The sequence below is a fragment of the Scyliorhinus torazame genome, chromosome 1 (assembly GCF_047496885.1).
Source record: "Scyliorhinus torazame isolate Kashiwa2021f chromosome 1, sScyTor2.1, whole genome shotgun sequence".
Taxonomy (NCBI): Eukaryota; Metazoa; Chordata; class Chondrichthyes; order Carcharhiniformes; family Scyliorhinidae; genus Scyliorhinus; species Scyliorhinus torazame.
Genome location: NC_092707.1, coordinates 44558907 through 44584723, shown reverse-complemented (window position 1 = coordinate 44584723; position 25817 = coordinate 44558907). Strand labels below are relative to the sequence as shown.

At 45.6% G+C, this 25817-nt stretch overlaps 1 long non-coding RNA gene across 1 annotated transcript; it reads right to left on the bottom strand.

Moving 5' to 3' along the window:
- On the bottom strand, positions 1 to 23244 carry LOC140429405 (uncharacterized). Its single transcript, XR_011949082.1, has 4 exons — positions 23119 to 23244; positions 3491 to 3604; positions 2578 to 2634; positions 1 to 762 (listed from the first exon to the last, which is right to left on the bottom strand). It is a non-coding gene; the product is annotated as an uncharacterized lncRNA (long non-coding RNA).
- Between the last annotated feature and the right edge of the window lie 2573 nt (positions 23245 to 25817).

Below are 25817 nucleotides of genomic sequence, written 5' to 3'. Positions count from 1 at the left end.
TCCGTGCGCGGAAATGGATTCTCAGCCCCAGCGCCGGCTGCGATTTTGGCATCGGGTTGCGGAGAATCCAGCCCCCTTTGTTTTGCAAAATCTTCACTTCAACTTTAAACCATCAAATCCATTCAAGAAACAACTGACCTTCCACATGGGAGGCCAGAAATCAGATACTGAATTAACTGTAATATGTAAAGGTACACCAACTTTATCTATATCCAATTTGTGTGTGTGTGTGTTAATTTGGGGTTTGTGCGTGAGAATAAATAATCTTTATTTTAAACTCACCAAAGCTTGCTGCGGAATTATTGAATTGGAATATACATTCTGTAAGAGTCCTTAATGTTTATTTCCTTTGTTCACATTTCTTTTATTTTCTTTTATTATTTTGGCCTGTGGGCCCAGAATCGGGATATGCCTTTAAGCAGAAGACTCAAAATTGAAACAATCTATTTGCCAGGACACTGTATGCCCAGGCCTCATATTTTGGAGAGGAGAAGCCAGACTCCTCGGTACCAAGTGGATCTTTGGAACTAGCTTTGGAGGGAGTTGGCTCTCTTGGTTAACTGGCAACCAGTGTTTGGCCAGGGACAGTGTTCTGCCTGACAACAGTCAGTGATTGGTTTCTGTGTGATGCTTTCTGAGAGAACTTAGTAGAAGTGTTTAGATCTCTCTCCCTCGCTCTCTCGCTCCCTCTCACGCTCTTGCTCTCGCTCTCACTCTCACTCTCTCTTTCTTTCTTGCTCTCGCAGAGAAAATCATCTCAACCTAGAAAGAAAAAGTACCAAAATGAAAACCTGAATTTCAGAAAGACATTAACTGGAAGTCATCCCAGTGCATCAAAGTTCCTTATACTTTTATTTTTGTTAATATTTAATTTCCCTTTCAATGACTCTTTACTTTCTGTGTTGTTTGTAATAACAATAATAATAATAATCTTTATTGTCACAAGTGGGCTTACATTGCAATGAAGTTACTGTGAAAACCCCCCAGTTGCCACATTCCGGCGCCTATAAGGGTACACTTAGGGAGAATTCAGAATGTCCAAATTACCTAACAGCACGTCTTTCGGGACTAGTGGGGGGAAACCGGAGCACCCGGAGGAAACCCACGCAGACACGGGGAGAATGTGCACACTCCGCACAGACAGTGACGCAGCTGGGAATCGAACCTGGGACCCTGGAGCTGTGAAGCCACAGTGCTAACCACTGTGCTACCGTGATTTAGCATAGCCAATCTATCTACGCTGCACATCTTTTTGGGTTGTGGGGGCGAAACCTACGCAAACACGGGGAGAATGTGCAAACTCCACACGGACAGTGACCCAGAGCCGGGATCGAACCTGGGACCTTGGTGCCGCATTCTAATCACTGCGCCACCGTGCTGCCCAGCCCAAGATGTCATGACAACTCCAAGGGTAAGAAAGGGCACACCTCTTTGCATATAAGACTGTTGATTATAGGCTTGAGAAAAGCAAATGCATTTTGTTGGTGATACTGTCAAAAAACAGCAAGGATCAGACAGAGGAAGAAAGCAGAAATGCATTGGTATATTGGAAACAGAAGGGTTGGCATTGGCTTGACGTTACCCAAGATTTAAGCTAGCACGTCTCCGCAGTAGGCGTTCACAGCCCCAGTTGTCGCCCGCCATCTTGTATTTGATTGAATAAATCCATTTTACTTTGCTGGTATTTGACAGAAATGGAAATTTGCAATGTATAAGTAGTTTCCTAGAAAGGTGGGTGGCACAGATAACGGCTTTGCCTCTATTTTAGAAACTATAAAGACCATAAGACGACATAGGAGCAGAAGTAGGCCACTCGGTTCATCGAGTCTGCTCCGCCATTAAATCATGGCTGATAATGAACAAGTGACTGACATCAAATGATAGGGGAGCTTAATTCAGAAAATACAAAAAAATGGATGTGAGCCTGTGCTCATCCAATAAAGTAAGTAAAGTCACCGTAGTCCCAGGTAACCATAGGTTGCTTTTCCCTTTGAGGGGGAGAGCTGACTGGCGGCGATTTAACCTGAGGATCACCACACCTCAGGCCAAGGAGCAGGTTTGAGAAGGCAGGGCCCTCTTGAATAATATTAGCCAGTGTGGGAATTGAACCCACATTGTTGGCCTCACTCTGTATCACAAACCAGCTGTCCAACCAACTGAGCTAAACCAGCCCCTCGGCAGCTACCCATGCACCCTAAACTGGGTCAGTAGCACAGGGTAAAAGAACGGGGTGTCTAAGAACAGGACATGTTGTGTTGGTGACAAAGGAGCCTGTATTCCTTTGTCTAATATCTCAGACAGGTACCAAAACCATATGACAGTGAACAGCTTCTTTGTGATCTGCACATTACTGTCAACCCGTAAACAGATAGCATGCTATGTTATAAATAGACTCTCAACTCCCAAAGTATCCAATGAAATATTCCATTCCAGAATCATAGCAGGGCACAGACAGGTCCCTCAAAGTCTTGAAGTAGACTCAATTACACATCCATATGGGATCATTATATTGAAACAAAAAGAAACAGAATTTAAGATGAGCATCCATTTTAAGCATGATATTAATAACTGGTGCACCTTCGATTTCTCCAGAATGGGTTAATGTGTCCTGTGGATTTTCTTTCCCTCTTGTTCCTGATAAAAGTGGAAAGATTTAGATGGGATCAGTTATCAGCTAGTTATCCTTGAGGTTCCCCGAGGTACTGGCGGAATACTGATAGGGACCGGCATGCATTATTCAATGAGAAGAGCTGAATAAAATGAGCAACGTATCCACTACAAGAACACCAGCGCAGCCTGGGTATAATTAGAGAGCTGTCACTTGTCTCTGTCAGTGTTCGCTCCCTTAACATAGCAAGAAAAAAAAACACATACACACTCACACACACAAAGTATTCACACTTCTACAGAGAGAGAGGTTCAAAACTAAATATAAAAATGTACAGCACAGCTACCGCCTTCCCCTCACACACAACAGCTTGAGTTAGTTTGCTGCATGCTGATGGATCCCATAGAAAAACAAATTCTATTGAATTATCAGTGAATTGTTGTAATGGCGGGGATTTTTCAATGGATTGAGACGCAGTTTTGATTGGCTTACTTTGTGGTGGCATGTGTTAGACAGTGTCTTTTCACCTCCAGAAGCTGGGCATGGCTTCAGCCTTTAGACAGATCGGGTGAATGCCTAATCCCGCTGCCGGCAGAGAGGCCCACAGAGAAATGGGGTGGAGCAATCTCAATCCAGTTCGTGGTAGGTCTGGATTTGCAGCATGAGACCTGCCTATTATTTGCCACAAATTGAAATTAAATTAGCAATCCCTCTCAGAAAAGCCATTAAGATGACAGTATGAGAAATGGAAATGTCAGACTGGTACAGTATTAGATGTTGTTTTCAGTTTGGAGCTAAGGCACGATGGTGAATCTTGCATATGGTTGTAGCTTTGAACAAAATGGTAAAGAATGCTAGAATTAAAAGCAGAGACAATCTTACCCCAGTATTAGGACACTGGTGGAAGAATCTTGCTCTGAATCCTGCTCCTCATGCCGTCTTTCATCAGCAGTACAGAGGGTTTTTTACTCTGTATCCAACGGTGCTCGTCTTGAACTAAGAATGTAAAGAGAGCTTTATTCTGTGTTTAACTGTGATGCATCTGACTTTCGATTTCTGATGTACAGCGCAATGGGAAATTTTCACTGCACCCAATTATCCTGCACCTGACCTTAGAGTGCTTCACGGGCCAAGAAAAATCTAAAATTAAAACGTCTAGTGATGACCACAAAACCATTACCATTTGTTGTAAAACCTCATCCCGTTCACCAATGCCCTTCAGGGAAGGAGACCTGCCATCTTTATCTGGTCTGGCCCACATGTGACTCCAGACCCAGAGCAAGTGGTTGACTCTTAAAATGGCCTCTGAACAAGGGCAATTAGGAATGGGCAATAAATACTGGCCGAACCAGCAATGCCCACATCCCATGAACTAATTTATTTAAAGTGTATAGGAAGTTTTATTCCACATTTAATTGTGGTGAGAGATAAGGAAGACTTGAATTTATATGCTGGCTTTCATTAAATTAAGATGTCCAAAAGCACATGATAGACAATGAGCGACAATTGAAGTGTAGTCACTTTTGTAATGTAGGAAATGTTGCCGTTAAATTCCACATAGCAAATTCCCGCAAAGCAATTTGACTGCCACTTTGCTTTTTAGTGATGCTAATTCAGGGATAACAGAGGAGAACTCCGTTGCTCTTCTTCTGAATAATTCCATGGGAGTTTTTACATTCAAATGAGATGGAAGATGGGCATCTGTTTAACATCCCAACTGAGAGTGGACACCTCCAACTGTGCAGCATCCACTTTGTACTGCAATGGAATGTTGGCCTCAATTTTGTGTTTAAAGCTCAGGGGAGATAAGCCTAGTGAAAGGGCGGGGGAGTGGCTCTAGGTAGGGTCAGTGCAGACTCGACGGGCCGAATGGCCTCCTTCTGCACTGTAGGAATTCTATGGTTCTAATTGGGACTTAAACCCACAACCTTGCGATTACTGAGCCATAACCAAATACCTACCTTGAAGCTGACAGGTCATCATAACAGCCCAAATGGGAAACCTGTCACCTTTACCTGTGACTCCAGTCCCACAGCAATGTCACTGAATCTTAACTGGCCTCTGGCAAGTTGCTCTCTTGCACCTACTGTTACATAATGGGTTCTTTAGATGTCTCAATGATGAGATCTTGAGACTTGTATGTTTAAACATGAACCATTTATTTTTAATTTTAAACTATTTACAGATCCCAGATGTTGTCATACATGGAATTGTTTCACCATGCAGGCTGTCTTACAGAGTGTTCTCTCTGTGTCTATTACAATGCAACTCTTTAGGACATACTGTGGACAGTCCTATTCTTCAATCCCTCATTAACCCTTGCTCTGCCGAACACCTTTACATTGCAATGGGCTACAGGCATATAATACAACATCCACTTTTTCTCTCAATCGTACCTCTTCCTCCCTTGCAACTGAGAATTACAAAGCAATCTTTACTTTTTATCCCATCTCCTCCCACCTCAAGTCTCTGTCTTTACAAATTCAGACAGTCCTGAGGCTTGACAAGTCTTCCGCGTATTAGTCTGTTACGTTTGGAGGAATGGTAATAGTACTCTGAGTTCCTGGCACTTGGATGTTCCATTGGATTCACTTTTTGCACTCGTTCAAGTTGTGTTTCTCTTTATTAACAACTCGTTTTTCTACATACAATGTAGAAATTTCCCCATTTCTTCCGAAGGGAATGTGCCCTCTGTTCATTCCTCGAGCGGACTGAAATTTTATTTTCTGTGGTGTCCGCCATGTTCTCGCTGGACGTGTACATTTTGCAAACGGAACCTTCATTTCAACTTGTTTCCCAAACTCAGACAAATATTTGTTTGCTGTTTTATTCTCAAATCGTTTAGCAAGCTTATGAATCTTTTAACTCGGCGTAATGTTTCTCAGCAGGTCTGAGACATCCAGTGCTTTATTCTGCATGTTCTTTCCCTGTCTGCAGCTTGGAGATTTCTATGTCTTTTCCGTTCACTGCCTTCTCTTTGTCATTCAATTGCTTCTTCAGTGCGTCAGTCTGTTCCTTGTAGCTTTTGGCTTCCTCCTGGAATATAAATCCTTTCTGCCAGCTTGTTCATCAGTTTGTTCAGAGTGACATTAAATTAATTTTGTTTCTCTTCGCAATTTTCCAATGGAATCCAAACATTTTCCTGAGGGATTCTTGTAACGTGTGAAGGTCTTTCAACAGGTTTTCCTTTTCTTTGTGAAGCCCGATAGCTTCATCTTGCGTTTTCCCGTAATTCAATAAAATCTCAAGTTTTTGCTGCTTTGCTTCCATTCCACCGTTTAAGACAGTCTTCATTTCTTCATGTTGCTGAATAGTTATGCATTCCTTTCGCATTTTGACCTTGCAGGACAAGCAAATGTTCCTTCAACTGTTTATTTTCTTGTTGACCTCTTGCCAACTCACACTGGCTGTCAGTGGATCAGCTCCTTGACTTATCTCGAATCTTGTGCTTCAAATCTTCTAGAACAGATTCACTTACATTTTGCATGTTTTGCTTCTTTTGCATTACCTCAGATAGCTTTCCTTCATTCACAGCCATCTGTTCATTTCGCCCTGCCATCTTCTGTTGCAGTTTGAGAGCTGTGTCAGCATTTTCAAGAAACTCTCGGTGGGATTTTCCGTTCCTGAGACTAAGTGTTGACGCCAGGGCAGGATTCGTGGACTTCCATGATAGCAAACCTGGTGCCGCACATGGACCGATTCTGCGAGCGTTGAGGAGCTAGCACTGGCGCCACATGGAATACAATCGATTCCAATGAGAAATGGCAGCAGATTTGGCGGATTCGTGATTGACACTCAAGAGGCTGACAAGCTGCAGCTACATATACACACTTCACTCCCCTCACACACCGTCCCAGCCAACAAGGTGGAACTGATTGCGCTGGAGTGCGCCCATAAGGCTGAGGGTCGGTTGGGGCCAGAGGTCACCTAGGGGGTGCCTTGGGGGGGGGACCCAAATAACCTGTGGCCCAAAGTTCGCAATGGGCAGTCAGCAGCGTGTGCATGGCTGCTTTGCAGGCCACAGCAATGGTGTTCCATGCCCATCCATCCTGACCCATGGCACACCTCCTGGCCACCCCCTGCTACTCCCCGCGGCCCTGACACAAGCCCCCCCCCGGCCAGCAGCACTGTCAGCAAACAATAGCAATGTTGGACACTTTCCATCCCCCCCTATTGTTCCTTCTGCAGCCATGGCACCTGTTTCATGATTTTTAAAAGCACAAGTGAACCTCGCCATCTGGTATTTGGTCCATTTGAGGCAGAGAATCACAGAGATCCTGGAGACTACCAGGTCAGGGCCGTTAATGATATACCAAGGAAGTTTGCTGTACGTGTGTTCTAGAATGCATTGATGCAGCTATCGAGGTGACGGAGAATTGTGATTTGGCATGAAATCGGCGCCCACCACAAATTCAGCGTCGGAACTGATTCTCCGTCCAATCGCGTTTCACGATTTCAGTGTCAGACGATGAAGAATCCCGCCCTCTATTTCTGAGCCTTTTGGGTGCTTCTCAGCCATTTCTATCTTCTGTACTATGCTCTTTGGTGTGTGCAGTTCAATTGCACTGGCATGGTTAGCAACCATCTTGTGGTTGAATTGAATATTGTCTCCCTTGCTCTGGGTTCTTCTGCCTCCCTCACTCTGCGGTCTTTTGGTGCAATCCCTCTGGGGTCCCTTGTTACATTGGGTGCTTTATCGGGCGTAGCCCTCTTTCTGGAATCTCTTGTTGCCCTTGGCACTTGATTGGGAGTTTCCCACTCACTGGAGTCTCTTGTTGTCCTCACTGCTTTATTGGGAGTTGTCCTCTCTCTGGGGTCTCTTGTAATTTTCTGTCAATAGTCATTTGGTTTTTTTTTGTGGGTAGATTTGATTTGGATTTGGGTTTATTGTCATGTGTACTGCGGTACAGTGAAAAGTATTGTTCTGCGTACAGTCCAGACAGACTGTTCCATACATGAAAAAGCATTGGACATACGATAAATACACAAGGTAAATACATAGACACAGGCATCGGGTGAGCATGCGGAGTGTGCTACTACTCAGTGGAGAAGATACATGGAGAGATCAGTTCAGTCCACAAGAAGGTCATTCAGGAGTTTGGTAACAGCGCAGAAGAAGCTGTATTTGAATCTGTTAGTGCGTGTTCTCAGACTTTTGTATCTCCTGCCCGATGGAAGAGGCTGGAAGCGAGAATAAACTGAGTGCGAGCAGTTGCCATACCAGGCTGTGATGCAGCCCGATAGGATGCTTTCCATGGTGCATCTGTAAAAGTTGGTAAGAGTCAATGGGGACATGTCGAATTTCCTCAGATTCCTGAGTTACAGCTTTAAATGTTGTTGCCCCGTTAGGACTGTCAAGGCAGAAGCACGGTGGTGCATTGATTAGCATTGTTGCCTCACGGCACTGGAGTTCCAGGTTCGATCCCGACTCTGGGTCACTGTCCGTGTGGAGTTTGCACATTCTCCCCGTGTTTGCGTGGGTTTCACCCCCACAACCCAAAGATGTTCAGGGTAGGTGGATTGGTGGATTGGCCACGCTAAATTGCCCCTTAATTGGAAAAAATGAATTGGGTACTCTAAATTTATTTTTTTTTAATTAAAAAAAAAGACTGTCAAGGCAGTAACTGTTTATGTCACTTCAAGCTGCCTGCAGTTGTTGGTTTTCTTTGTTGTCTGTTTCCAATGCTTTTTGGATCTTTGATGGCTACCCAGAAACTGTGGCCTTTTATTTTTAAACTCCTTGAGCTTTTAAAACATTTTTCCTCCAAAAGAACACGACTGGAACTTCTCTCTTTTTTTTAATATCCCACACTCCAGGAGGCCTTTTTTTTCAACTTGAAGGCATCACGCTTCTTTCTTGACCTCTGCAGGTCTCTTTTTTTTCTAACTCTGCAGGTTCTGCTTTTCAACTTTTAGCTGTGCTCTGCAGGTTTCTCACTTTAGCCCGTAATTTTTCCACTGCTCTGCTTACCTGCCTTTTTTACAAGTTTTTATTTCAACGTGCAACTGCCTTCCAGCTTCTATATGGATATGCTGAGCCATGGGGCTGCCACATATTTTACAGTGTAAGAACAACCTCTTTTTTTAATAATTCTTGCTCACTGTTTTAGGGACAAACCAGATTTTTTAGGCTCAGCGTCACTCAAGGACTTGTATGTTGAAACATGAACCATTTATTGTTAATCTTGAACTATTTACAGATCCCACATATGGTCCCCCATGGACATGGGTGGGACTGTGGCACAATGGTTAGCACTGTTCACTCACAGCGCCAGGGGCTCAACCTTGGGTCAGTCACTGTGTGGAATTCACATATTCTTCACATGTCTGTCTGGGTGCCAAGGTTTCCTTCCTCTGTCCAAAGAAGTGCAGGTTAGGTGGGCTGACCACGCTTAGTGTCAAAAGATGTGGTTAGGTGGGGTTATGGCATTATGGAGGGATAGCAGGGCATGGGCCTAGGCAGGGTGTTCTTTCAGAGGGTCGGTGCATACTCAATGGGCCGAATGGCCTTCTTTTGCGCTGTAAGAATTTTATGGTTCCATGGAGGCTGGCTTATAGACTGTTCCCTATGTGACTCTATACATCATGACGTGGGTGGTACTATTCTCCAGTCCCATGTTAGCCCCTGCTCTGCCAGCACATACATTGCAATTGCATGCAGGCACATAATATAAATGAACTGCTACAAAGAATCACAAGAGTGCAGCAGCAGCCTCAACCACAGGACTGCCTGTGATCAATGCCATCACCACACAACCCTCTCCATAAGACCATAAGACCATTAGACATTGGAGCAGAATTAGGCCACTTGGCCCATCGAGTCTGCTCCACCATTCAATCATGGCTGATATTTTCTCATCCCCATTCTCCTGCCTTCTCCCCATAACCCCTGATCCCCTTATTAATCAAGAACCTATCTATCTCTGTCTTAAAGACACTCAGTGAATTGGCCTCCACAGCCTTCTGCGGCAAAGAGTTCCACAGATTCACCACCCTCTGGCTGAAGAAATTACTCCTCATCTCTGTTTTAAAAGATCGTCCCTTTAGTCTAAGGTGTTGTCCTCTGGTTCTAGTTTTTCCTACAAGTGGAAACATCCTCTCCACGTCCACAGTATCCAGGCCTCGCAGTATCTTGTAAGTTTCAATAAGATCCCCTCTCATCCTTCTAAACTCCAACGAGTACAGACCCAGTGTCCTCCAACGTTCCTCATACGACAAGTTCTTCATTCCAGGGATCATTCTTGTGAACCTCCGCTGGACCCTTTTCAAGGCCAGCACATCCTTCCTTAGATATGGGGCCCAAAACTGCTCACAATACTCCAAATGGGGTCTGACCAGAGCGTTATACAGCCTCAGAAGTACATCCCTGGTCTTGTATTCTAGCCCTCTTGACATGAATGCTAACATTGCATTTGCCTTCTTAACTGCCAACTGAACCTGCACATTAACCTTAAGAGAATCGTGAACAAGGACTCCCAAATCTCTTTGTGCTTCTGCTTTCCGAAGCATTTCCCCATTTAGAAAATAGTCTGTGCCTAAATTCCTCCTTCCAAAGTGCATAACCTCACAGTTTTCCACATTGTATTTCATTTGCCACTTCATTGCCCACTCTCCTAGCTTGTCCAAATCCTTCTGCAGCCCCCTTGCTTCCTCAATACTACCTGTCCCTCTACAGATCTTTGTATCATCTGCAAACTTATCAACAGTGCCTTCAGTACCTTCTTCCAAATCATTAATGTATATTGTAAAAAGTTGTGGTCCCAGCACAGACCCCTGAGGCAAACCACTAGTCACCGGTTGCCATCCTGAAAAAGATTGCTGCCAGTCAGCCAATCTTCTATCCATGCCAGGATCTTACCCTGAACACCACGAGCTCTTAACTTATTTAACAGTCTCCTATGTGGCACCTTGTCAAAGGCCTTCTGCAAATCTAAATAAATCATGTCCACTGGGTCTCCTTTGTCTAACTTCCTTGTTACCTCCTCAAAGAACTCTAACAAATTTGTCAGCCACGACCTCCCTTTGACAAAGCCGTGCTGACTCAGTCCTATTTTACCATGCACTTCCAAGTGTTTCGCAATCTCATCTTTAATAACAGACTCTAAAATCTTACCAATGACCGAAGTCAGGCTAACCGGCCTATAATTTCCCATCTTCTGCCTCCCTCCCTTCTTAAACCGTGGTGTTACATGAGCCACCTTCCAATCCTCTGCGACCCTTCCTGTCTCCAGTGATTCCTGAAAGATCATCACTAGTGCCTCCACAATTTCCTCAGCTATCTCTTTTAGGACCCTGGGGTGTAGTCCATCCGGTCCAGGTGAATTATCCACCTTCAGACCTTTCAGTTTCCCCAGAAACTTCTGGGGAACCTCCGGGGAACAAGAAATGGGCATTAAATGCCAGCCTTGCCAGTGTCACCCACATCCTGAAAATCAATTCACAGGATTACTGCTGAACTGTACACTGCAAGTTTTATTCTGTTTCTACAGCGACGCCTGTATCTGATTTGGGAATTCTTTGGAAAGGTTTTGTGGCTTACTATTGGTCTATTTCCCCAATGAGCAGAAATATTAGGGTTTTTTTGATGATTTTATTTGCAGGTCAGACATGTGTATATTCAATTACCAGGTTTACAGGCACTTCAGGCCACACCACTGTTTTACACTCAATGTTATTTTTTTTAAACAAAAGGAGAAGTAGAAGCCTCTTGGCAACAATCGAGGTCTGAGAACTGAAAGCTTCCACTGAAGGGAATTGTCTCCACTGTGGGACAGAAAGGAGCCAATTGTTTTCTCAACAAAGAAACAATGATCCCATACTGCAAAGTAATCTCTTGACAACATTGTCCCAAAGCTTTCTGCACTCCCGTCAGAGGAACACGAGGGATGCTGAAACTAAATGAGGCCGATCGTGTTAAATCGTACTGCTCACTCGATGCGGCGAGTTAGTGCTGACAAGTGACACTTACTTCAACTCAGTTTAGGTTGGCTTAGGACCGGAAGGTCAGATTTTAAGTGGACCATTTGGGCATTTCTAAAATGCTAATTTTGCGCCAGTTTCTTTCACTTCCTTCACTGTCTCATGAATGGGGGGGGGCACCAGTTTTCAAACCATCGATGAATTTTCATCAGCAGTAAAGCAAACATCCCAACTCAAATAATAATTCCCTTCATTATCTCTACTCTCTCATCTCTTTAACGAGGTAAAATCCCTCCTCAAAACATCAGTTGCTTTGACTCTGAGCCTATGTGCATACACTCTCCTACGCCCCTCCTACACAGTACCATTGGATTGGAAAGCTCCAAGGTCTGTCCATGATCTGCTCTGAATTAACATAATTAGAATTGTACAGAAACACCAGTAAACTAACAGATGATTTATTTTTCCCCAATTTGTCCTACTGTGACATGACTCACAGATAAACCCGGGCCCATTCATTTGCAAGCTGGCCACCATTATTCTGTTTAAGGCTCAGCAAGTCAAACTAACTTTTTAGGAAGGGTGTTTCTCAAGAGTGGAGTCTCTCTCTCTTAGTTTGATATCATATGAGGAAAATTCAAGAGTGGCATCTTAAATACCAGACTCTTCCCTCCACAGCCAGTGTAAAACTGTAATACCAGCTAAATAGACATGGGGCTGGATTCTCCGTTTGTTCTTTAAGAATGAGGGCTTGTTAGGAATGTCTCATCAGGTGGGCCTGAAGTATTGAACTTGTCAAACAATTATGTTCGCTGATCATACGGAATGATCTCCGTACCTACAACACTACCTTCAGAAAGAGTCCTCACGAGTCCCAGTGAGTTAGCATCGTATCTTGCTTGAGTAACTGTCAAAGGCTTACAAATGAATTTGTTCAAAGCAAAGGTGGTCAAGCAGTGTTAGAGGTGCTAAAATATGCTCTTGGAGTTCAGGGCAAGAGATATCCTCATAGCCCACTGTTCCAAAATTGCTCAGCCTTGCTACCGCTCTCGCAACTTTCAAAAACTTTATCAAATTTGACCTTTTTGACTGAGTTTTTAATCACCTCCCCTAACTCTTGCTCGGGTATCCAATAATTCCACTCAGCTTTCAAAGCACCTTGGAATTTTTCACTGCATTAAAAGCATTGGGCAGGATTCTCCAACCCCCACCGGGTCGGAGAATCGGCGGGGGTCGGCGTGAATCGCGCCACCCGCCTCAGAGAATGGCGGGGACCGGCACAACTCAATGGGTCCTGGGACCGCCCAAATTCTCCGGGCCGCAATGAGCCCAAGTCCCGCCCGTTTAACGAGGATCCCGCTGGCGTAAATCAAGGTTGGTCCCTACCGGCAGGACCCAGCTCCGTGGGCGGCCTCCGGGGTTCTCGGGGGGGCGCCCCCACAGTGGCCTGGCTCGAGATCGGGGCCCACCGATCTGTGGACGGGCCTGTGCTGTGGGGGCACTCTATTCCTCCGCATCGGCCGCTGTGGTCCTCCGCCATGGCCAATGCGGAGACGAACCCTCCCGTGCATGCGCCGGGATGGCGCCAGCACACGCTGGCACTCCCGCGCATGCGCCAACTCGCGCCGGCCGGCGGAGGACCTTCGGCGCCGGTTGGCGTGGCGCCAAGCCCCTTCCCCGCTAGCCGGTAGGGCACAAACCACTCCGGGGCGGGCCTAGACCCTGAAGGTGCGGAGGATTCCGCACCTTTGGGGCGGCCCGACACCGGAGTGGTTCACGCCACTCCTCGGCGCCGGGACTCCCTGCCCCGCCGGGTAGTGGAGAATTCCGCCCAATTCATGTTGCTGATCCTGAAGAAAGTGTGTTTGTGGAGAGTTGGTGAGATTGGACCTTGCTATGATATCTGTGGTCAAGTGGCTTGAAAAACCCACTGGACATGTAGATTCTCATGAAAAGTGCCCACATTTACCTAAAGTACCAGAGGCTCGCTTCCCAGAATGAACAAACAATAAAACAGGGTCATAAGAGTACGGTTTTTATCTTCTATGCTGTGCCCATGGTGTCAAATAGCTGCAATGTGTTCACTCCTTTAACACTGAAGGCGGAAAAATTAGACGGCAAGAAAAGTTGGAAAGGCAATGAGGGTTGTGGGACTTGGCCGTTGGTGCTGAGAGCAGGTTTAATTGGGGCAGCTAATCAAAAAGGAAAGCTTTTTAACTTTTACAGGTTAATCCAATAAGGACGTGTAGGAGCTGTTTAAAAAAAACATGGCAGCCCCCAGGGACTAGCCAACATGCATGCCTCAGTACGGAAAATCAAATTTAGCTGTCTATTATGGAGCGAATGGAAAGGTAAGATTATGATAATTTAACAGTTATTCTGCCTTTGGAGATGTGCGATTTTTTATGACATATTTCCTTTAAAAGCAACAAACCAGAATATGAAGAGACAGCAAATCATTTATTTATGATTGCAATCTAGTGTGTGTCTAACAAGTTAAAAACAACTGCACCCAACACTCACTCAGATGTAGCACAGCCAAGCTTGACAGCTCTGAGTTTTAACATATCAATAAAGGAGGTAATTTTTTTTACCCCAAATTAAGTGGTTCTGCTTATCAAAGGCACTAAGCGGTGATATATTCTGGAGATGATTCTGTCAGAATTATATTATTTTATTTCCATTGTGGTCTTGTTTTGTTTATACCCATAAAGCTGAAACTATTTGTTAAAAATTGCAGGGAAAGAGTGGAAGAACATCTTTAATTTTTGCAGCAATGATGCATTGCTCAGGAATGTCTCCAACAGTGAATTTGTTTGAAGCATTGTGACTGAGTTCTTGTAGAAAATGCAGCAGCCATTTTGCCCACAGCAAGGTGCCGTACGATTTTGGTGATGGAGGAGGCTTTGGTGTTGGGTTATCCCCATATTTATTCATCACACGGTGCCTATTGAGGTATCGAATATTTATGTGAGCCATCGCAGACTTCATTTGAACATCTCAGCCAAGGGACAGTATTTCCAATGCTACTTGCACTGCATTGCCATATTAGCTCAAGTCATGGAGTGGAACCGAAAACCACATTCTTTTTTGTTTCATAAATTTAAGAGTACCCAATTCACTTTTTCCAATTAAGGGGCAATTTAGCGTGGCCAATCCACCTAGCCTGCACATCTTTGGGTTGTGGGGGTGAAATCCACCCAAACACGGGGAGAATGTGCGAACTCCACACGGACAGTGATCCAGAGTCGGGATTGAACCTGGGACCTCGGCGCCATGAGGCAACAAGGCTAACCCACTGTGCCACCGTGCTGCCCGAAAACCACATCCTTTTGACTCAGGGATAAGAGGGACTGAGGTTTATTGCCACTTTGAAGTGAAGCTGTTCGGTGAGAGTTTGATCCCCTGGCAAAGCACAGGATCGGCAGCTGGAACAGTGGGGGGATTATTCAGTGGGTACAAAGAGGAAGGTTCATTGAGTTTCTCAGTCAGATGTAGCCCCTCTGTCATCTGTTTTCCTGCAAATGGATGAGGATGACAGTTAACACTGTCACATGTAAGATCCTTGTTGCTGAGGCAGCAGTGTGTTACCTTACACTCAAAAGTGTTGGTGACTGACAAATGTATTCACTGTGATTTTACAATAAGCATAATTTGCAGTATGACCTGGGGAAGGGAATGGATAGGAGCTGAGAAAGAAAAAGGAGGGAGCTTTTATTTAACAAGCATTTCCCAGTCACCATGCAGGCCGCTCCATGCAATCCCAAATGTGATGATCATTGAACTGCTGTGAGCATCCCGTAAGGCAGGGCTCTCCAGGTTTTGTTTTGTGGGCTGCACAGCTACATATCATGGAGCCATGGGCCACATATATAGTTTAAACCAACAATTTGGCATGTATGCTATGATTGTTGACATATGAATGAAAAGTTTGTTGATGCCAATAAATGGTTTGATTTGAGATTTATCTACCATCCAGACAATAGAATTTACAGAGCAGATTTTATGTAGTAAAATTTACACTTCACAGGGGCGTTCTCAAACAAACATTCAAATGAGTTTTGGCGATATGGGGCGAGATTCTCTGGCCTCCCTGCAGCCTGTTTCCCAGTGGCAGGAGGTGGCCTGCTGTTGGCCAGTGGCAGGATCTTCTGGTCCCACCGCTGCCAATGGAATGTCCCAGTGAATCTACCCCACAACACCCGAAAACCCATGGTGGGGGTGCACCATCGGCGGGACCGGGCGATCATGCGGGGTGAACAGCCAGAAGATCTCACCCATTAGGTTAGGTGGTCAAATGCTTGGTCAGCGAGCTAGGTCTTCAGGACCACCTTCGAGGAGGAGAGAGTGCGGTAGAGAGGCAGAAGGTTTTAGGGAGGAAATTCCAGAGCTATAGAGCACAGATCTGAAGGCAAAACACCAAAGATCATAGATCATAGAATTTACAGTGCAGAAGGAACGATTCGGCCATCGAGTCTGCACCTGCCTTTGGAAAGAGCACCTTGCTTAAGCCCATGTCTCCACCCCATCCCCGTAATCCAGAAACCCCACCTAACCTTTTGGACACTAATGGATTGAAGAAAATTAGGTATGTGAAGAAGGCCAGAATTGAGGGTTATGGTGAGCAGGTGGGTAAGTGGAGCTGAATCCACAAAATGATCAGCCAGATTTTATTGAATGGTGGAGCATGCTCGAGGAGCAGGATGGCCTACTCCTGCTCCTAGTTCTTATGTTCTTATGTACTTAGTACCTGATAGAATGGCAAAATCATTTTTGGGCTAGGAATCCAACTAATAGTCTGGTTTAACTGTGGGCCTTTAACAAATGGAATTTGTCATTAGCATCACACCCCCAGGTTACATGGTCAATTAGGAAAAGTATGTGGGATGAAGTATTTATTCTGTCAAAAGAAGGTTTTCTAATTAAAGCGATCAAAGCATTGGAAACAAGGATTCACCAAGACTTGGATAGTTGAGGCTGCAGGTAGTATAGCAATTGAGAGGAAATTTGGGAAGACTTCTCCCCAGATGTCGCACTCTTACTTGGTGGTCCTGCTGTGGGACATGAGGGGGCTGCAGTGAATTGAGCTCTGCTGGATCGCAGGAGAAGAGATTTATTGGGACCTTTTATGTGTTGACTTTACTAGCATGATCATGCCTCAGGCCTCAGAGGCATGGGCTTCAATCAATTGGCAGAAACCTCAAAGTGAACTTATAAGGTTTACAAAGGCTGGTCAATGGGCAGATCCATAATAAAATGGTCTTCCTGATCACCAGCATTAGCAATACTGGCAAGCTTACTTTGAGATTGTCTTTAGCAATGAAATATACATGATTTGGAACATTAATCAAATTTAAAAGCCACTTGTAACAGGTACTTAAATAGATAGATGGGAACTCAGTGCTGAATTCGCATAGATTTTGAATTTGGGGAGGCACGGTAGCACAGTGGGTTAGCACTGTTGCTTCACAGCGCTAGGGCCCCGGGTTTGATTCCCAGCTTGGGTTACTGTCTGTGTGGAGTCTGCACGTTCTCCTCGTGTCTGCATGGGTTTCCTCCAGATGCTTTGGTTTCCTCCCACAGTCCAAAGACGTGCAGGTTAGGTGGATTGGCCATGATAAATTGCCCTGAATGTCCAAAATGGTTAGGTGGAGTTACGGGGTTCCAGGGACAGGGTGAGTAGGTTAGTTGGGTGCTCTTTCCAAGGGCCGGTGCAGACTCAATGGGCTGAATGGCTTCCTCTGCACTGTAAATTCTATGTAAAAAAAAAAGATTTGGACAGACTCCTCAGACCTTTAAAAATGGTGGGTTGCAGCTAGATGCAGGGGACAAATTCTCCGGTATTGGGCCTATGTCCGCAAACTGGTGCCCAAAACGACGCAAATCAGTCGGGCATCGCGCTGCCTCAAAGGTGCGGAATGCTCCACATCTTGGGGGGCCGAGCCCCAACCTTAAGGGGCTAGGCCCGCGCTGGACCAATTTCCGTCCCGCCAGCTGGCGGAAAAGGCCTTTGGTGCCCCGGCAGCTGGCGCGGAAATGACATCTCCGGGCAGCGCATGCGCGGGAGCGTTAGCGGCCACTGACTGCATTCCTGCGCATGCGCAGTGGAGGGAGTCTCTTCTGCCTCCGCCATGGTGGAGACCGTGGTGAAGGCGGAAGGAATAGAGTGCCCCCAGGACCCCAGAGCCCGCCCGCGCCACCTTGTCCCGCCGGTAAGGTAGGTGGTTTAATCCACGCCGGCGGGATAGGCATTTTAGCAGCGGGCCGGAGAATCGCGAGGGGGGGCCCGCCAACCGGCGCGCCGAGATTCTCGCCCCCCCTGCCGAATATCCGGTGCCGGAGAATTCGGCAACCGGCGGGGGCGGGATTCACGCCAGCCCCCGGCGATTCTCCGACCCGGCGGGGGGGTCGGAGAATCTCGCCCCAGAAGCCTACCCCCACTTCCAACACATCTACTTTTATGCTGATAGGTACAAGGGAGCAGGATGTGATTCACATGAGTTTCAAAATGCACAATTATCTCAGCAGGGGGTTCTGAGTTCATAGCTTGATTAACAGTTTAAAGAGGTTATTGCAGGATTCACTGTCTTTGATGTGAGGTCTGAATAGCAGCTTGTTTTGCAAGAGATTAACCATTCAAAAAGGTTTAAAAGCTTTGAATGGATTTTAGGAATGGGAGTTTTTTGATTATTGTCAGGAATCCCGACTTAGCTTATCATTGAGTGGGGTCTGGGCACTACAGGTCTCAGCAGGTCCTGGAAGTTTCCACTTATAGGTGGACCGGCAGTGGGCAGCGTATGTGCATTCACTTGTTAGGAGTTCTTCGGGCAGAGAACAGGGTCCATTTCACCTGTATGAAAAGAAAATGCACCAAATCCCTGACCACAGGATCGAGGAGCCGAGCACCAGATCAAGAAGAGTCCCTGACAGGGGAAAGGGAGAGGGGAAAGAGAAAGGTTCCAAAGAGAGAACCCAAGAAAGGAAGCCAGGAAGAGGGAACAGAAAGATGTCCTCGAGTAAGAAAAAGAACCAGGGAAGGAGCTATTGGGAGGAGGTGCAAAGAAAAAGGCGCCAAGTATAAAAGTGCTGCAGGCTTTTAACATTGAGAGCTCAGGAGAAGCCCTGGAGATGAGAAGGCAGCAGGCAGTTGGTTATTCCATACTGCAGGTCATTCAGGCAAAGATGACCATTTGTAGTGGTACTCTTCTGCTCAGCTGAAAGAGTTGTGAGTTGGTGCTGGAGTGCAAACTTGGGAATCCTGGGGAACAAAATCTCAGAGGATGAGATTAAAACTCTACAAGGTAGGGGCAGCACGGTGGTGCAGTGGTAGCGCTGCAGCCTCATGGCACTGAGGTCCCAGGTTCGATCCCAGCTCTGCGTCACTGTCTGTGTGGAGTTTACACATTCTCCCCGTGTTTGCATGGGTTTCGCCCCCACAACCCAAAGATGTGCAGGGTAGGTGAATTGGCCACACTAAATTGCCCCTAAATTGGAAAAATTAATTGAGTGCTCTAAAATTTTTTTAAAAACTCTACAATGTGGGCTGTCATGGTGCCAGTCCGAGTTGGAGAAATTTATGGAGAGAATTCCAAGGCTAGCTCTTTGAATGTGATGATTAGAATCCCTCATGAGAGAAACAGAGACTGAAAGGGATTGATGGACTCACAGCATTTACTAATATCTGGATGGATTCCTGAGAAATCCATGGACTCTGTCTTGGTTGCATTTTCATTTATTATGCAATGTAATGTGTTCGACCACAGTTTGCCTATGAGCCTGCATGTAACTCATGTTAACACTGAACATGAGAGTATAAGATAAATATTATTTTATCTTTCTATTTTGTTTGTTGTGGAATCTTGCGACTTTATTTTATTAACAAGTGTCTTGGATCTCAATCTTTGTCTACTTTAAACAAGGTCCCTAACCAGACCACACCAAAGAATTAGAGGGTCTGTTCCCGGATCATAACATGATCAAATTTGCAGGAGTGAGAGCTGTATTAGATTGTTAGAAGTTGAATTTATTTAACTTCTATTTGGCTCCTGAGGTCTGTCCATGGACGGGAAGCACAGTGGCGCAGTGAGTAGCACTGCTGTCTCATGGCGCCGAGGTCCCAGATTCGATCCTGGCTCTGGGTCACTGTCCATGTGGAGTTTGAACATTCTCCCCGTGTTTGTGTGGGTTTCACCCCCACAACCCAAAGATGTGCAGGCTAGGTGGATTGACCATGCAAAAATTGCCCCTTAATTGGAAAAATGAATTGGGTACTCTAAATTTATTAAAAGAAAAAGGTCTGTCCATGGTGAAACAGGGTCAGAGGCTATGGAGGTGAAATGGAGGGTATCAGGGGCCATGAGGCATGTGTGGGGTTATGAGATGGCATTGAGTTGATACTGAATTGGCATGGAGGGTATGAGGGATAATCGAGCGTGAGGGCTTTCGGTCCGAACAGCTTCTAAATCAAGTGGGATGAAGTCCAGAGAATGGAAGTGTTTGTCCAACCAGTCTACATTGGTGCTCTCCTGTTCCCATGGTCACCTGAGCTCTGCTTCAGGGGCTAGTGACCCTGACTTCATAATCACTGTCATCAGCCCCGCCGTTATTACTAACATGCACCAAAGATCTGGCACAACCAGTGATAGAACCTCGAAACTTCACGTTTGATTTCTAATTTCTTCATTCTGTTTCACTTCTTAATTCCCTGCCCTTCCAATCTTGGAGAAGTCTGCTACCATCTGAGACTTTCTGAATGATTTCTCCCATTCTAACATTTCCCATTCATTGCTACTATTCCTTTCGATTTAATACACATATAAATTCTCTGCTCCCATCGCTGCACTGCCAAGGCTGCCCCTGGATCTGTGAGTAATAATGCAAGTGAGCGGACCCAGGAAATTTGAGTGTGGATTCGAACCAGTTGTTAAACCTGTGCACCAGCAGAGGAAAATTGGCTTTTGTGTTGCTTTCCACCAGTAGCAAAGATATATTGTGGAAGCACATAAAGATGCTGTCCAAGCAGCCCAGTGCTGACATAGACGTTGGCATCCTCTTTTCCCTATGTACCCACATGCTTTTTTTGCTTCTATTTGTGATGTGGGTTGAAAATGACACTACTGTGCTTGCAGGGAGGCACGGTGGCACAGTGGGTAGCACTGCTGCCTCACAGGGACCCGGGTTCAATTCAGCCTAGGGTGACTGTGTGAACTCTCCCCGTGTCTGCATGAGTTTCCTCCGCGTCCTCTGGTTTCCTCCCACAGTTCAAACATCTGCAGGTTAGGTGGATTGGCCATACTAAATTATCCCTTAGTGTCCTACGGATAGGCGGGGTTATGGGGAAAGGGCAGGTAGGGTGCTCTTTCAGCTGGTCGGTGCATACTCAATGGACCGAATGGCTTCACTGTGCACTGTAGGGTTTCTATGATTCAATGATTCTTTGTGTATACAGAATTGCAACGTGCCCAGGGATGCAAGCACCAAGGTCTCTCTCTCTCTCTCTATCTCTTTCTCGAGCTCTCTGATCGAAGTTGTTTGCAAAGCAGCTTGATACATACAATGCCCTTTGGAAGACTCTTATTGTGAACTGGATTAAACCGGATTAAAGATGGTTCTAGCATCCACAGTGGGAGGGTAGGGGTGGGCAGTGCCGAGATAGTCTCAGTCTCAGATCGCTTGTGGTGATCATTGAGGCTGGTGAATCAGGGTTCAACTCAAACTGGCAGGCAAAACTGTCAAGCCAGGGAAAGTGGACCTTTACAGAGTTGCTGGCAATCTGTGGGGTCCTTAAAACCTTATCATCCATGCAATGCAACAACTGTGCTAAATTGAAATGGTGGAGTTGATTAAGTGATATATTTTAGCATCTGAAAGAGCCTCAGTAACACTGTTCGGGTTATCGCTGCATGAGCAGCAGGCAAGCCTCTGATCTAATCAAATTATTCAGCGTTAAAGACAGCCAGGCATTCCACAGCACCACTCACAGAGCCCAGCTGAGATCAAATGCTAATCAGTTGCTCCCTAATATTTATTTCCTCTGTCAGCACTCCCTTCGTGTTTGTTTATAGAGCAGTGCCTCCTGCTGAATAGATGGATGAAACATGAATTAATAGAGATGCAGAAAGATGATGGACAGGCGGTGAAATAAATTCAAATATACTGTGCGTTAACAGGAAATCAGTCAGCTAATAAATACATAGGCAAACTGTCATTCAGACAGATTGCACCGTAGATTAACAGCAAGAAGATGAGGTAAAATACAGATAGACAGGTGAGTAACTTAGATAAGGTACAGCAACATGTAGATCACTGATAGATGATCAGGAAGATGGGTTGATATTAGATAAACTGATTACTGGTACTCTCAAAGGATGAGTCAAAATAGTAGATTTATAATTTATAGTAGGTAGAAATAAATAGAGTTAGGCAGACTGATAACCTAGATAAGTTTGACATGTAATGTCATGCAGAGAGATAATTTGGATAAGAGATAGATAAGATAGGCTAACTTAAATAAAATGGGTCGATGGATAAGCCTGGGAAGTTATTTGGGATAAAGACAGAGTGAGTGATAACTTAGATAAAACAGAAAAGTTAGATTCGTGAGAGAATAGTCAGAAAGGTGATGCACGAGGCAGGTAGATCAAATAGGCTGATAGGATAGATAAATGAATAGATTGATGTACAACATCAGGTAAAGCAGAGTGGTCACATAGATAAGCTGGGTCGATAAACAAAGGCAGTTTAATGAAGGAGAAGAAGCTGGTTGGGTTACAGATATAAATATATTATGGGAGTGCCGGAAAGGTGTAACTTGAGCAGGGTGGAGATGATCACGAACAACAAACAGAAGACATTCCGATCTGGATTCCTTTCTCTTTTACTCTGCCTTTCTGTCCTTGTGTTAATAAAAACAAAAGTGACCCTCCCTGAAGTGCAACAGTTCAGCCACAAACAGCATTTCGTGGAATGGGTGGACGTAAAAAACCCGCCAGAACTCACCATTAAAATTATACCGAGAACATAAAATGAAACGATCAAACAGGGGTTTGTGTGAAGGAAATATTTTTGCAAGCAATCATCGCCTTCACAATCTGAATGGGCCCTCAGACGCAGTTACATACATCCCCTGTCTCCCATTCAAGCAACTGCCTACAGCTATTTATGGAGCTGATGCTTGTTCACTGGTATCCAGAGGATCTGCCTGGGCAAACAAGGAATTGTCGATCAAGTGGAAATTAATTAGTAAATTGTTTTGGCAGAAGTTACCAGCTTAATGATGCTTCCCCTCCCATGCCTGCGGATAGAGCACTTCCTGCACACCACTTTTGCACACCTCCTCCAGCAATCCGCACCCACCAACACCCCTACCAACATAAATTGTCCAGTGTGGGAAAAACGACTGCAAGAAATCGCAAGCGGAACCTGGAAGGTAAAAGTGAAAAAAAAAAGTTTTGTTTCCCTCTACTGGGTCAGGTCGGAGGTTACATTTAAACTGTACACCATACCAGAGGTCATTTTTGTTTTTTGTTCACAGAGCTTCAAGTACTGCAAAGCTGAATAAAACCACCACCACCTCCTCCAGTCATACTTACCTCTTCCCCACTGTCCAGGATATGTCACTTATATATACACACACTGCCTCCATTCCCTCTCATCCCCTCTCAATCGAGTGTCACTGTACAGAAATATTCCTGTAATTACCAGTCTCATCGAAGACCTGTTAACTGGGAGTAAAAATGAGGCTGTTGAGTATGATAATTTATTCGTGAATTAGCTTAATGAGACTAAGCTACAGACACTGTTTACATTCTGACTGTTTTTCTTCGGTCTCCTCACTGTCTAATGCAATTGCACTGGGACATCAGACTGCTCGTCAGTTTTCGTCATTTTCTTGCAAGCTCCTGTGAGAGTTTTAATCTCTCAAGATACCAGGTTGATTCAATCAAAAAAGCATAAATTACTCACCTCAGACAGCTATCTGCTGCAGGGTCAAATGGCAGTGGCACACCTCCCGACATGATTACCTCTGGATTCTGTTTACCCATTCTCTTACCAGTCACCCTACCTTTCGTCCTCTACTGTTCCCCCCCCTCACCTGCCTTTACCTGTCCTCTCCCTTGATTTCGCCTAAAAAAGATTACTCTCATATGTTCTCTTACATACTCATTCCTATGTTTAACCCTTAACCCAGAACATTCTCTTCAATTGTCCACATCCTCCATCCCATTCCATTCATTATCTCCATATGTACCCATGCCAACATGCCTATCTCTTCAACAGTTGCCTGCATCATTATCTTCCCACATTGGCAGCATTTGTACCATTTCCATTTCTAATTGTTTTCTGAATGAGATTACGAGATTGGGAGACAAGTTGGTCATGGTGGGAAGTGGGAAATTATTTCATGGCCCAGTTCCTCCCTATCTCTGTGATCTCCACCAATTACCTTCTGTAATAACTGCATGCTTCTAACTCTGGTCTCTTGTGCATTTCCAATTCTAATTGCTGCAGCAGTGGTGACGGTGCCTTCAGTTGCGTCAGCCCTGAGTTTGAGAACTCCCTCCCAACCTCGCTTTCATTTTTAAGACACTTCTTCAGATCTGACTCTTAAGGGTGGGTTTTTCCAGCCCCCGCCCCATGCCATGTTTTCTGGCGGCCAAAGCGGCACACCATTGATCGCTGGTCGGATCTTCTGGTCCCGCCAATGTCTGCGGCCTTTTGTGAGGCTCGCCCGCCCCACTGCTGGGGAACCCACCCGGGGTGGGGGGAGGGGTCACCCATTGCGGACGGGAAACCCCATCAATGGTAAGGGTGGAAAATCCCATACTTTTGACCAAAGAGTTAGGTAATCTGACGTACCTCCTTTGTGGCTCGGTGTCATATTTTGTTTCAATACGCACCTTGGGATGATGCATTATGTAATAGGCACAACGTAAATTAAAGTTGTTTTGCTGTTGTTGTTAAACAGTTAGATTAAGTGAAATAAATTCATTCCGTCTCGTAAATTACCCCGTCATTGAATCAAACCTGGAGGTCCGTCGCATGTTGCAGCAGTAATAATACTGTGCTCATGGAATGGAATAATGCTCCTGATTTTTTTAAATAGTGCAGACTCTGTCTTCCTAACTCCATACGGGATGTCCTATTAATATTGGAAATAGCAGGGGACTTCTGGTGGCGGCTATGAAGGAGTAAGTCTCACATTTGGTGGCTCCCGCTCTGGTCGGACTTTTGGACCTTTCCCCCGGACTTTTTTCCGGTTTTAAACAGCAAATTCGAAGGCTGAGGCAATTGGGCACCGTTTCCCCCTATTGGTGTATGGAGAAAAGGACCAAAAGCACACGAAAAGGCAGAAATAAGAAGTTAGCCATGAGCTGTGTTGAAGCTGCAGCGGGAGATAGTATGGCCGAGGACCGGACCCCTGGGGTGGCAGCGCAGCGACCAACGGATCCGGTAATGCAGGCCATCCAGGATGGTTCTGCCAGGCAGAAGCGGGAATGTTTGGACCCTATTAAAGAATCGATCGATCGGCTAGAGAGTAGATTGGACGCCCAGGATCGGGCGATTCAGAAGGTTGAGAAGACACTTGAGGAGCATCAAACAGCAGTGGAGCTGGAGGAGGGGATGCTTCGGAAACAGCAGAAAAGGCTCCTAGAGAAGGTGGAGGACCTTGAGAACCGGTCCCGCCGGCAGAACGTAAGAAATATTGGGCTCCTGGAGGGGGCTGAGGGAGCAGACGCTGGGGCATACGTAGCGGGTATGTTCAAAAAGCTGCTGAGGGAGGGGGCATTCCCCCGACCGTTGGAGGTGGACAGGGTGTACCGAGTGTTTGCTAGGAAGCCGTGAACGGGGGCCGCTCTGAGGGCGATGGTGGTGAGATTCCATAGGTTCCTGGACAAGGAATGCTTTCTTCGGTGGGACGAGCGAACGCGGAGTTGTAAGTGGGACAACAGTACCCTGCGGGTGTACCAGGACCTGAGCGTGGAGGTGGCGAGGAAGGGGGCAGGCTTTAACCAAATCAAGTCTATTTTCTTCAAGAAGCAGGTGAAGTTCAGCCTGCTGTATCCGGCGCGTCTTTGGGTCACGCATGAGGACCAGCATCACTATTTTGAGGCGCCCGATGAGGTGCTGGACTCTGCTAAAAGAAAAGGACTGGTGGGGGTCTGAGAACTCTCAAACTTTGAGACAACTTGTTGGCCTATATTGGGCCCCTTTTTTCTGTTTTTTTCCCCTTGATTTTGTTTTCCTGTTTTTAAATTGGTTATGCCTTCTCTTATTGTTTCGTGTCTGT